This window comes from Tupaia chinensis, unplaced genomic scaffold (assembly GCF_000334495.1).
Source record: "Tupaia chinensis unplaced genomic scaffold, TupChi_1.0 Scaffold000600_1, whole genome shotgun sequence".
Taxonomy (NCBI): Eukaryota; Metazoa; Chordata; class Mammalia; order Scandentia; family Tupaiidae; genus Tupaia; species Tupaia belangeri.
Genome location: NW_006160117.1, coordinates 1,748,724 through 1,760,031, shown reverse-complemented (window position 1 = coordinate 1,760,031; position 11,308 = coordinate 1,748,724). Strand labels below are relative to the sequence as shown.

The following is an 11,308-nucleotide window of genomic DNA, read 5'->3' as shown; positions in this document are numbered from 1 at the left end:
GGATCTTGGGCACGTACGCACACGTGCCCGGCGTGAGTTTTAAGCCACCGGGTCCGGGACGCGAACCGCGGTCGACTACGTGGGAGTCCAGCGACAGAGCCATTACGCCAACTGCTGGTTCCCATCATTTTCTTGTGAGGAAGAGGCAATCCTCTTTCACAGAATGGAACCTAGCTGGGCGTGCCAGCTCTGGGCCTCTCACTAGACATAGGGTCTCTTCCAGACCTGGGACTAGAATTTACGGGAACTATGATAAAGGGAAGAAGTGACTTATGTTTCACTTATGTTTCAGAGCCTACCATTCCAACCAACACACATTGTCTAACAAGAAAGATTCTCATGGGTATAAAAGCAAGGAAGAGAGATTATACAATTGAGATCATCGGGCTAAACCCCTGAGTATTATCTTCCATTATCTTCCCATATCTCTTCCATGCTGTGTGTATTTGTCCTTATGTTAAACAGTTGGAGCAGGACAAACATGCGTTTAAGTCAGGACAGTTATGAAGCATGGAGGGATTAGAGAGAGAAAAAAATTAAAATAATGCCAGTGACTCTGTTAGTTATTCCATTCAACCAAATGTACCATAAGATAAGGGAACAGGAAGAGTTATAAATTTGCTCTTCCTGTAATCCACCCCATTTCTGAGTTCTATTTGTGTAAGCTTCTTGCTATTATGAGGATGTTTCTAGTGCTTAAAAATACACATTTCCATACAGTATGACCTTTAAATATAAGCCAACTAGTTAATCTGTTGCTGAACTAAATAAAGAGAGCTCTTCTAAAGCGAGAGGAAAGCTATGTATGAGATGGGGTGTCCAGACAACACTGACTCTCACAGTTCTAAGAATGATTGAAGGTAATTTTTACCTCAACTATCAGGAGCACTGACTTTAAAAATCTAACCCTCATGTAAAATTGACTTCAGTCTCCCAAAATTGGAATGAAAACATCACCTCCCAAATGAATTATAAAATCTCTAATCTGTCACAAAGAAATAAGATTTGCTAAGTTTTACAATGAATTAATATTTACCAAATGCTGCTGCTAATATCCGAATCATAGTTTTACTGTTTATCACTTGCAAGCTAATTTTTAGTGGTGATTTGCCTAATTCTCTTTTTGCATCTCCTAGACAGATTCTAGACATTTTCGGGTGCAGCTGGTGCCTGCTATTTCAATGGAGACTGCTCTCTGCCCAGCCTGGGGCTGCTGTAACTGTACAAGGAAGTATTTGGTGCCATTGACCTTTACTGGCAGGTGGCAGGAGTCTTTGGATGGCAGGGTTGGTCATGGCTACCACAAGGTGTCTCTGCAAGTGTACCCAGACCAGGTGGGAGAGGTGACAATGAGGACATTCCCTGCCACTTCCAGATCCTGGGGGAAGTCTATTCCATTCTAAGTGACAAAGAGCAGAGTGTGGTGTAAGATGAACAGGAAACAATGGACAAGGACACTGCTATGCTCAATCAAGACCGAGATTGGGAACTCTATTGGATGTCACCCAAAAGATCTCTCTAGAGGACACCCAAGCTTTTGAAATGACATATAAAGGTTCTGAAAAAGACCTGGCTAATATTAAATGGGCTTATCTGAACTCTAAAGGTGACATAGATCAGACCATAGAGTCTGCGTTCTGCATACAGTATACTGAGGAACTCAAGATAAGAAACATCATCCAGCAAGCTATGGACAATGGGGTGGGGGAGTCCCATTCGAAAATGCCATTGTGAAAGAATCAAAATAAAAGATGAATACAAGGAAAAGGGATGCTCAGAAAGAGACTTAAGGAAGCAGAAATAAGAAGGAAGGGGTTGGGGCTTGATGAAGGAATGGCTAACTTGAAAGCAGCCATTCAGAGCAGACAAAAGAGTCGGCAAAAGGAAATGGACAATTTTCTGGCTCAGGTGGAAGCAAAGTATTGCAAACCTTCCAAAGAAAGAGGAAAAAAAAATTCTATTATACCTTCTGATCTTTCAGTTTTTCTTCAAAAGTCATTAGGTGTTAACTGGTGCTATTGTAGGCAAGGTGCAATCAAGATTTGAAGGCAAAAGTCAACCCTATCCTGGAGAGAAGTTGGTTTTCCAGTTTAAATGATTCAGATCAAGTAAACCAAGCAGAATCTTTCAACCTAATATTAGTGTTTTCTAGAAATATCCTGACATTGTGTAATATTCTCACATGAAGGAATTTGGTTGTGATAATTGGGAGGGCAGAAGGAGAGGGGTATATTTTCTTACAGCAATTCTTTTATAAATAATCTGTACATCAAAATCTATCTACAACATGGGTCCATCCATCTGTGTTCAGTAATGAGCATGTCTGTTAGAACTGGTATTCTACTAAAACACTTTATAAACACTTGCTGAACAGCTATCTTACAAATACTTGCCAATTTGCTTTTGGTATTAATAATTTTGAATAGACCTCTCCTTTTTGTTTTACTAGGCCAGATTTTGTACACTATGCTTGAAATCCAGGAGGAACAGGTGTTCAAATTACTTAAAGCATCCTTGTAAGACTTGTATATAATTAAATAAACAAGTAAAAATGTCCTGTTTGGGGGTATTTTTTTAATGATCTCAGTGATCATTAAAAATGTGATCTAAGAAAAATATGAATGGTAAGGAAGAGGGGGTAAAAGAGATTTATGCTTACTTCTTCTTTTTATAAGGTTTTTGCCATAGGGCGTGTGTGCACACTGGAGAGGAGAGACACAGAGAGATATATAGAGGGAAAGTGAGAAATCATCCCCCAGGGGGATGCAATCCCTTCTCCTCCATTCTCCTCTTAAGATTTTGAGTGTGCACATACACACACACACACACACACACACACACACACACACCATGTGAGTTTCAAGGCACTGGGTCCAGGATTCGAAACACAGTCAGCCATGTTGGAATCCAGTCACCCTAACCACCATGCCACAATCTGGCCCTAGTCCTACTTTCTAACTGCTGAATGTCCTTAGGCAGGCCACTGAATTTATCTGAACATTTTTGTTCATCTATAAAAGAGTAAGATCCAAACTCATCAGACTGTATATAATGAATATGCCCAGTTATTTTGTGAAAGAAAAAATTTGAAGTGATGTCTGTGTGTGCAAAATTAGGCTAATGATTTTGAAAGGCAGCCATATTATCCAGTGTGTGTGGAGGGGATAGAAGATTCTAGATATTTTGCTCTTTTTTCTCTTTTTTAAAATATATTTAAAAAATACTTTTTCATTTAAAAAATTTATTACATATTCATTCACTGTATAGTATTAAAGCATACAGAATGAATTTTCTCATCCAGAATACACGGAATATTGGCCCAATCAAAGATATTACCATATCTATTAACTTCAACAGATAATTTTCTATTTTGTGTTTCTTAACTGTTTTATTTCTTTCTTTGTTCCCCTTCATTCCCTCCCTCTCACACTCTGCCATTTGCTCTTTACAGCCTTCAGAGAATTAGCATATTTCACTGCACAATCTTATGAATGAATGACTAAATAAATTTTAAAAAGACATTAGTGTAAACAGATACCCAAACACCTGGGAATATGAGTACTATGTTTTTATGCTACTTTGGTTCAAAATATAGTCAGATAATATTATCTTACCTTATAAACAAAAGTGTAAAAAGAGTTTGATAGAATAGCTATGACATATAGATCTATCTGATGAGAAATAAACTGTGTCTTATTTGGCCCACTGAATTTTAATGATTCACTTTGAAAAATATAAAACTAAAAGAAAATAGTACAAAGGCTAGCCCCATGGCCTGGTGTTTAAACGAACTAGGTATCACATGGCTGATTGTGCAGTTTGAATCCCGGCCCTGGAAGCTTGAAAAACAGGCCAAGTGTGTAGACATGTGTGCCCCAAATCCTGAAAGTATTAAAGAGATATAGGGGAAGGGATTGAGGCATGACCGTGCCCCATTGTGAATGCTTGCTCCCACACTCTGGCTCTCTCTGGCACATACCCTCTGCTAATTTAAAGACATAAATACTACAACATTCTGTAAGCTAACATTTACTGACTACTTAAAACAATCCTATGTGGGACCAGCAGGTGGTTTGGTGGTTAAGGTGTTGGACACTCCCACATGGCCAACCATAGTTCAAGTCCCAGATCTGGTGGCTTGCTTTCTCACTCCACCTCCCTCCCCATGTCTCGCTCTGGTCAAATTAAAATAAATTAATGAATAAATAAAATAAAATAAATAATTCTTTTAAAAATCCTATGAAACAGGTCTATTCTTACCTACACTTTATAAACAAGAAAAATGAAAGTAACTTGCCTCAGGCCAGCCAGGTAGTGTGGTGGTTAAGGTGGCTGGATCCCACATAGCCACATCCACAGATCAAGTTCTAGACCCAGCAGCTTGGAAAACCCACTAGGTGCATGTACATGTGTGCCCAAAATCCCGAGAGGAGAATGGAAGAGAAGGAATTGCAGCATGGCTATTCCCCCAATGGAGGATTTCTCACTTTCTCTGTCTGTCTCTCTCTGTCTCTATTCGGTGAGTACATGTACTCTTATAGCAAAACTAAACAAACAAACTGCAACTTGCATAATATTACACATTTAGTGTTAATACTGGACTTTGTACCCAGCCAGGCTTGCTCCAGAGTCTATTTATCTTACTCTCTGTTATAGTATCTAGTACAGGCATATGACACTAACATCCTACATAAGTGTTTTCCCTTTATGCCCTGTTGGGAGTGAGAATCCCTTTTTTTTTTTAAGAGGATTTTGCTATAGGGCGCGTGCACTCGCCAGACAGACAGAGATAGAGAGACAGAAAGCGAGAAATCCCCCTCCAGGGGACATGGCCATGCCGCAATCCCTTCTCCTCCATTCTCCTCTCGGGATCTTGGGCACGCACGCACATGCGCCCGGAGTGAGTTTTAAGCCACCGGGTCTGGGACTCAAACCGCAGTCAACTACTTGGAAGACCAGCGACATAGCCATTATGCTAACTGCTGGTCCCAAGAATCCCTTTTTTTTAAAGTGAGATTTTTGGTATAGGGAGTGTGCGCTCACCAAAGAGATAGAAAGCGAGAAATCATACCCCAATGGGATGGCCATGCTACAATCCCTTCTCCTCCATTCTCCTCTCAGGATTTTGGGCATGCACGCACAAGTGCCTGGTGTGACTTTTAAGTTGCCAAGTCGGGGATTCGACCACGATCAACTACATGAGAGTCCAGCAACAAAAGCATTATGCCATCTGCTGGTCTTGGAAGTGAGAATTCCTAAGTGCATAAGTTAGATTTTGAATATCAACTATTCTTTTAATAAATATATTCCCAAAGCAATGTTAATTGACCATGAAATAATATAAAAAGTAAAACCTTAAGAAGCATTTTAAAATCTAACATCTGACTATCTGCACTCTGTGATAAAATTGAAATATTGGAGGACATAAAAGCAGTGCAAATATTATGGATGCTTAAGACAGTGGGGATGGGGAGAAGAGAAGACTATAGGGAAGTAAATCAGGGGAAAAAAATAGAGAGTCATGACATTTGTGAGACACAGAAATGGTTTATTACCTGTTAATGATAACATATATAGGATTCTCAACTGGACTGGCCTGAGATGTATTTCATATTGGATAAATTCTCTTTACAAGCCAAATGATGTATAGCAATCAAATGTTTAAAAAAATAAGAAGAATATAAAAAAAAGCTTCTGGCAACTTTTCAAAAAAAATCTAATATCACATGAAAAAATGCATTAGTCAGCAAACTACATTCTTTCGATCAATTGAAAGCTGTAGAAGCTGCTTATAAGAGAAAGAATAATTATCTGGTACCAACAATTCATCAATAAAGCTTTTATGAGTAAAAAACAAAAACGTTCTTTATTACAACTATTTTTATTGAAATTCAAATGAAAATCTAAGCACACAAAGTTTAGATTGTCTTTCCAAACTTTAGCATTAACATTTCAAGAGGACGATTGCTTCTTAAAACAATGTTCTATGATTTATCTGGAAACATCATTATCTATTATGGTTTAGCATCCTTTACATTGGCAAAGACAGGAACCCTCCAGATGACTGAATATAGGTTGTATCTTAGCACTTACTTATGAAAGTCCCGGTCATTATATTTTCTTTACATCTTAAAATAGGTGTGTTTCTACATTTTTCTATGTATTTTAATAGATTCATATTTTCCAGTGCTCATTGTCGTGCAAAAATGGGGCTGACCATTTCACATTTGTTCCATTTCTCAGATCTGTATTTTCCTCTCTCTGCTGTCACTCCCATGATTGAGCCTCTATGACTGCTCAATAAAATATTGGTGAATAATGAATAATATCACATAAACAAAAATCTCCAAATCCCAAATCACTTTACATGCTGATTTTCTAGTTTTCAAACATGATCTATGACTCCTTTTCTAATGGATCACATTGACATCCGAAAAGATAAATTCAGTCCAGTGAATCTTTTGGTTTTATTTGGGACAATATATTTTAGTGGGACAATATATTTTAGTGGTTTTTTTCTGCATTAGGGTGCTCTCCAGAGAGACAGACAGACAGACAGACACAGTGAGAGCAAAAGTGAGAAATCACCCTCCAGGGTGGATGGTCTTGCTGCAATCCTTTCTCCTCCATTCTCTCTGGATCTTGGGCACCCAGAGTGATTTTTGTTTTTTTTTTACCTAAAACCAAATTTATCACTTTTTAAAAACAAGAGTTTTTCCCCAAAAGTGAAGAAATAAGAAACAAAATCAGTGTATGCATTCCAAAACGGTATCCTTGATCCCAGGACAACTCCTTCTCTCAGACTAAGTTAGCGCCCTGAGAATCCAGTGGTGGTATATGGAGTAAGAGTTCTTCTGTTTTGGGTTCCCCACTGGCCCTCTCCTGAGTTTTAGGCATGGATTCTGCAGGCTTTTGTGCAGACCTTGAGGTGCCCAGCCTTGACTCTGCTTCTGAGTCTGTGATCCCAGGTGGGCAGGACTCCTGGGTCCCTGTGCTCTTGGCAGCTCCCTCAGGCTCTTCTTGTTGCCCCAGGTGATGTTCAACCATCATTTGGAGCTTTTTCATTGTGGTGTGGTCCTTGTCATCTTCTTCCGTTGCCATGGAGACATTGCCAAAGTGGACTGCTCTGCTGCCTCAGGGTCAAGGCGTAGCTCCACCAGCAGGACTGTGAAAAGGATCTTCCAGGGACTGTTGTCTTGCGCCATGGTTTCTGTGGACGGGAAGGTAGCAGGACTCAGGGCTGGGGCAGATGGCCCTGTCCCCAGGCTGGCACGCTCTCTACTCCCAGGCCCCCAGTGTGGTTTTGAACCCACCAGGTCCCAGACTCAAACCATGGTTGGCCATGTGGGAGTCCAGTGACATAAATGCTATGCCATCTGCTGGTCCCTATTTGGGACAATTTTAAAATAACCTATACTTTTTAAAGAATTATTTAATTTTACTATTATTTTTAAATTTTGCTAAAGGGCTATTTTTTTTTCTCTTACCAGAGAGAAATGGGGAGGGAGTGAGAAAGCAAGTCACCAGGTCCAGGTCTTGATCTGCAATCAGCCATGTGGGAGTCTAGTGCCTCATTACCCGCTAGCCCCCGATCCAGAATTTTTAGTAAGCTATGCAGGACCTTCACTATTTCTTTTTTTTTTTCTTTTTTTTTTTCTTTTTCTTTTTTTTTTTTTTTTTTACGGCTAGTTTTTTCTATAGTGACTATAACGCTTACAGAAAAAAAAAAAAAGAAAAGAAAAAGAAAAAGAGACAGAGAGAAAGAAAGTGAGAAATCACCCCCCAGGGGGGATGTCCACGCCGCAATCCCTTCTCCTATTGGAATCTGGGCACGCACACACACACACCTGGCATGAGTTTAAGCCACTGGGTCCGGGACTCTAACTGTGATCGGCTACATGGGAGTTCGGTGACATAGCCATTACGCTAGCTGCTGGTCCTGACCTTCACTATTTCTTTTAGCCGTTTTTTTGTTTTTTTGTTTTTTTTTTGAAGAGGTTTTTGCTATAGGGCACATGCAGTCTTCAGAAAGACAGAGAGAGACAGAGAGACAGAAAGCGAGAAATCACCCCCCAGGGGGGATGGCCATGCCGCAATCCCTTCTCCTCCATTCTCCACCCGAGATCTTGAGTATGTATGCACATGTGCCCGGCATGAGTTTAAGCCACCAGGTCCAGGACTCGAATGGCGGTCGACTACATGGGAGTCCAGCAATATAGCCATTATGCCAACTGCTGGTCCCTATTTCTTTTAGCTTTAATACTGAAGGACTAGGACCAGCAGGTGGCATGGTAGTTAAAGCACTGGATTCCCATATGACTGACCACAGTTCACTTCCCAGATGTGGTCACTTGAAAATCACACCAGGCATGTGTGTCTCATGTCCAAGATCCCAGAAGGAGAATGGAGAAGAGACTACCATGCGGCCATCCCTCCAGGGGGTAATTTCTCACTTTCCCTCTCTCTGCCTTTCTTTAACCTTCTCTGGCAAGTGCATGTGCCCTATGGCAAAAACCTAAAAACAAAACAAAACAAAACCACACATTTTTAGTTACAATTGATTGGATCTTTAAAAAAAAAGTTTTAAATACTAGCAGACTTAGCTGGAATCTGATTCATATTAACTCAGCCAATAAGGTTCTGAGGTAAATAATGAGAGTGTGGTTTATTCTTCATAAACTTAAGTTGAATAAATCATGTGTTTTTAATTTAGGTCCTAGACCTTGTATTCAGAGCCAAGACATTTGGTAAATCTATGATTTCATATTTATAAACTTTAAAATAACAACAAAATGTCTGTTTTGCCATAATTACATTATATAGTTAGAATTGATTAAATCCAATGTGAATACTAGGTAAGGGTACCCTTTTAAAAGGTGCAATGTTCCTTATACTTACTGCTTTTCAAATCATCTATGCCCAAAATAATCAATCAGCAATATCAGCAAAGACATACTTACACTCTAAAAATGAGCTTCCACCATTAAAATATTCAAGATTCAAAACTTCCAGATGGATGGTTTCCAATTAGGAAGAGGGAGAACACAACACTTTATAGGTAGTAAGAAAACTGCCTAACAAAGGATTTTAGCTAATCCTGTGTGGGTGGAAATCTCAGTCAAAAGAAAAAAAAAAATAAGAAAGATGTTAAGGAGAAAAGAACAAACGTTTTTAAGGCGGCAGGAAAGGGAAATAAAGTAACTTTCCAAAACTTGACATAAATATGCATCACCAGATTGTAGGGCTAACATCAAAAAATCTGAGAAAACCCTCTTTTTAAGGATTTGCCATGAAGTGTGTACACCTGCTGGAGGGATAGAGACAGGGAGAAGGAAAGTGAGAAATTAGCCTTCAGGGGGGAGGGTCACTCTACAATCTCTCTATTCTACTCCTGAGATTTTGGGCTCACACACATGTGTTCGGTGTGAGTTTTGAGTCATTGAGTCCAGGACTCAAACCATGGTTGACCATGTGGGAGTCGAGTGCCTTAACCAACACGCCACCTGCTGGCCCCAAGAAAACACCTTTTTAACATCTCCCATGTGACATGACCTAAATTTATAAAATTAAGACCTAAGGAGCAGATGACTATTTTTTTTCAGATGTGAGTTGGAAAAAATTTTGCAGCATCATCAATATTATCATAAAAGATTAAAGGTGCTCTGGGGCAGATATGGCAACATAGCATTACTGGTTGAGGGTACAGAGTCATGGATTATACTGGCTGGATTTCAGTTCTTCCTTATTTGCCTTCATAACCATGAGTAAATTATGCAACTTGTCAGGTCTCAGCTTGCTCACCTTTAAGTAATAGCAAACTGATAGACTTCTCCATAAGGAATAAACAAGATGTTGTGTGCAAAGCTCTTGAGAGAGTGTCTATGCTGCAGCACAACTACAGTTATGGATTTTAGATGGCAATAAGACTCATTAGGCAAAAATAGGCTTCGATCTGATACTACATAATTTTACAGAACAATTTATGGCAGGAAATACAACAACAGGTAGATCATCAGCATCTTATCAGCAGGTCCAGTATCTGTTCAAGTACACAGATTCATGTGCCCCATGACCTTTCCCCTTGACATATAGAAACCACAAGCCTATCTCCCCCTGTGAATTTTTTATACTGTCCTAGTCACATAGGCCACAGTCTTGCATGTCAAGGCACAGCTCCATCAACACAGGCATAGTTTCATACAACAGAGGAGGTAGACGCAACATTCCTCATTTATCATTACTGTTTCCAAGGAAACTGCTGCTGTGGAGCCTAAGGTCATTCTCAGTCAGGTCTGCATCAGCCCAGGCCTGATGTAACCCTTTATTCACAAACTATCATGTAGAAAGGTCTCTAGAAATGTTAGCTATTATTGTTTCAATTAGCAAAACAACACTCAATGTAAGTGCCTGTCTACTCTCCCTGTTAATGAAGATGCTGACAATTTTACATGAAAGTGAAGGTCACCACAAGAATTTAAAGTATCTATTGAGTATTGAGACAGTAATTATATGTTGAAAGTAGTAAAAGTTGCTAGTTCCCCTCTTAATACTATTAAGACTAGAATCCTTTAGGAGGGGGAGTCCATTCTTTCTTCAATCCTGGGTAGTAGTGCTAGTTGGACTTGCATCACAGACTTCTGCTCTTGTGTTTAATTCAGGACTGACAAGTGACTCAAGTTAATCCAATGGGTGCTACCTTGAATTTTTACCATATATAACTATATATATATACACACACATGTGTATATATAGTTTGTTATATATATATAATATATATGCTATGTTTATATATATATATTATAATATAATAGTCCTGACTAATATGGCTTATGAATTGGGAGGAAAGGAGCAAATGGAAAGATAGGCTGCTTAAAGAGCAAAAAGGAAATCTACAATAAGTAGTCCTAGGAAGCATGTGCAAATGTAGACCAGTCCCATACACACATCAATGACTGAGAGAGCTGGTCTGAAAGACTAAGACTGAGACTTGATAGGGAGTTAAGACACCAGGAGCTTAAGAAAGTAAAAAATGAGTTGTTAATCAATGTGTATAATATTTAAGTTATGCAAGATAATTATTTCTAGAGATCTGCTGAAAAACATTGTGCTTGTAGATAACAATAGTTTACACTTTAAAAATCTGTTAAAAACTAGATCTCAGGTTTAGTGTCATGCCATAATGAATATTTTTAAAATTATTTATTTAATTTTTATTTATTTAATTTGACCAGAGAGAAGCAGAGAGAGAGACAGAGAGAAAGAGAGAGAGAGAGAGAGAGAGAGAGAAAGTGAGAAAGTAAGCCACCAG

At 39.1% G+C, this 11,308-nt stretch overlaps 2 pseudogenes; one reads left to right on the top strand and one right to left on the bottom strand.

Moving 5' to 3' along the window:
* Positions 1-850: 850 nt before the first annotated feature.
* On the top strand, positions 851-1,956 carry LOC102496625 (dnaJ homolog subfamily C member 9 pseudogene; annotated as a pseudogene).
* Positions 1,957-6,798: 4,842 nt separating this feature from the next.
* LOC114009668 (protein phosphatase 1 regulatory subunit 1A-like) lies at positions 6,799-7,205 on the bottom strand (annotated as a pseudogene).
* Between the last annotated feature and the right edge of the window lie 4,103 nt (positions 7,206-11,308).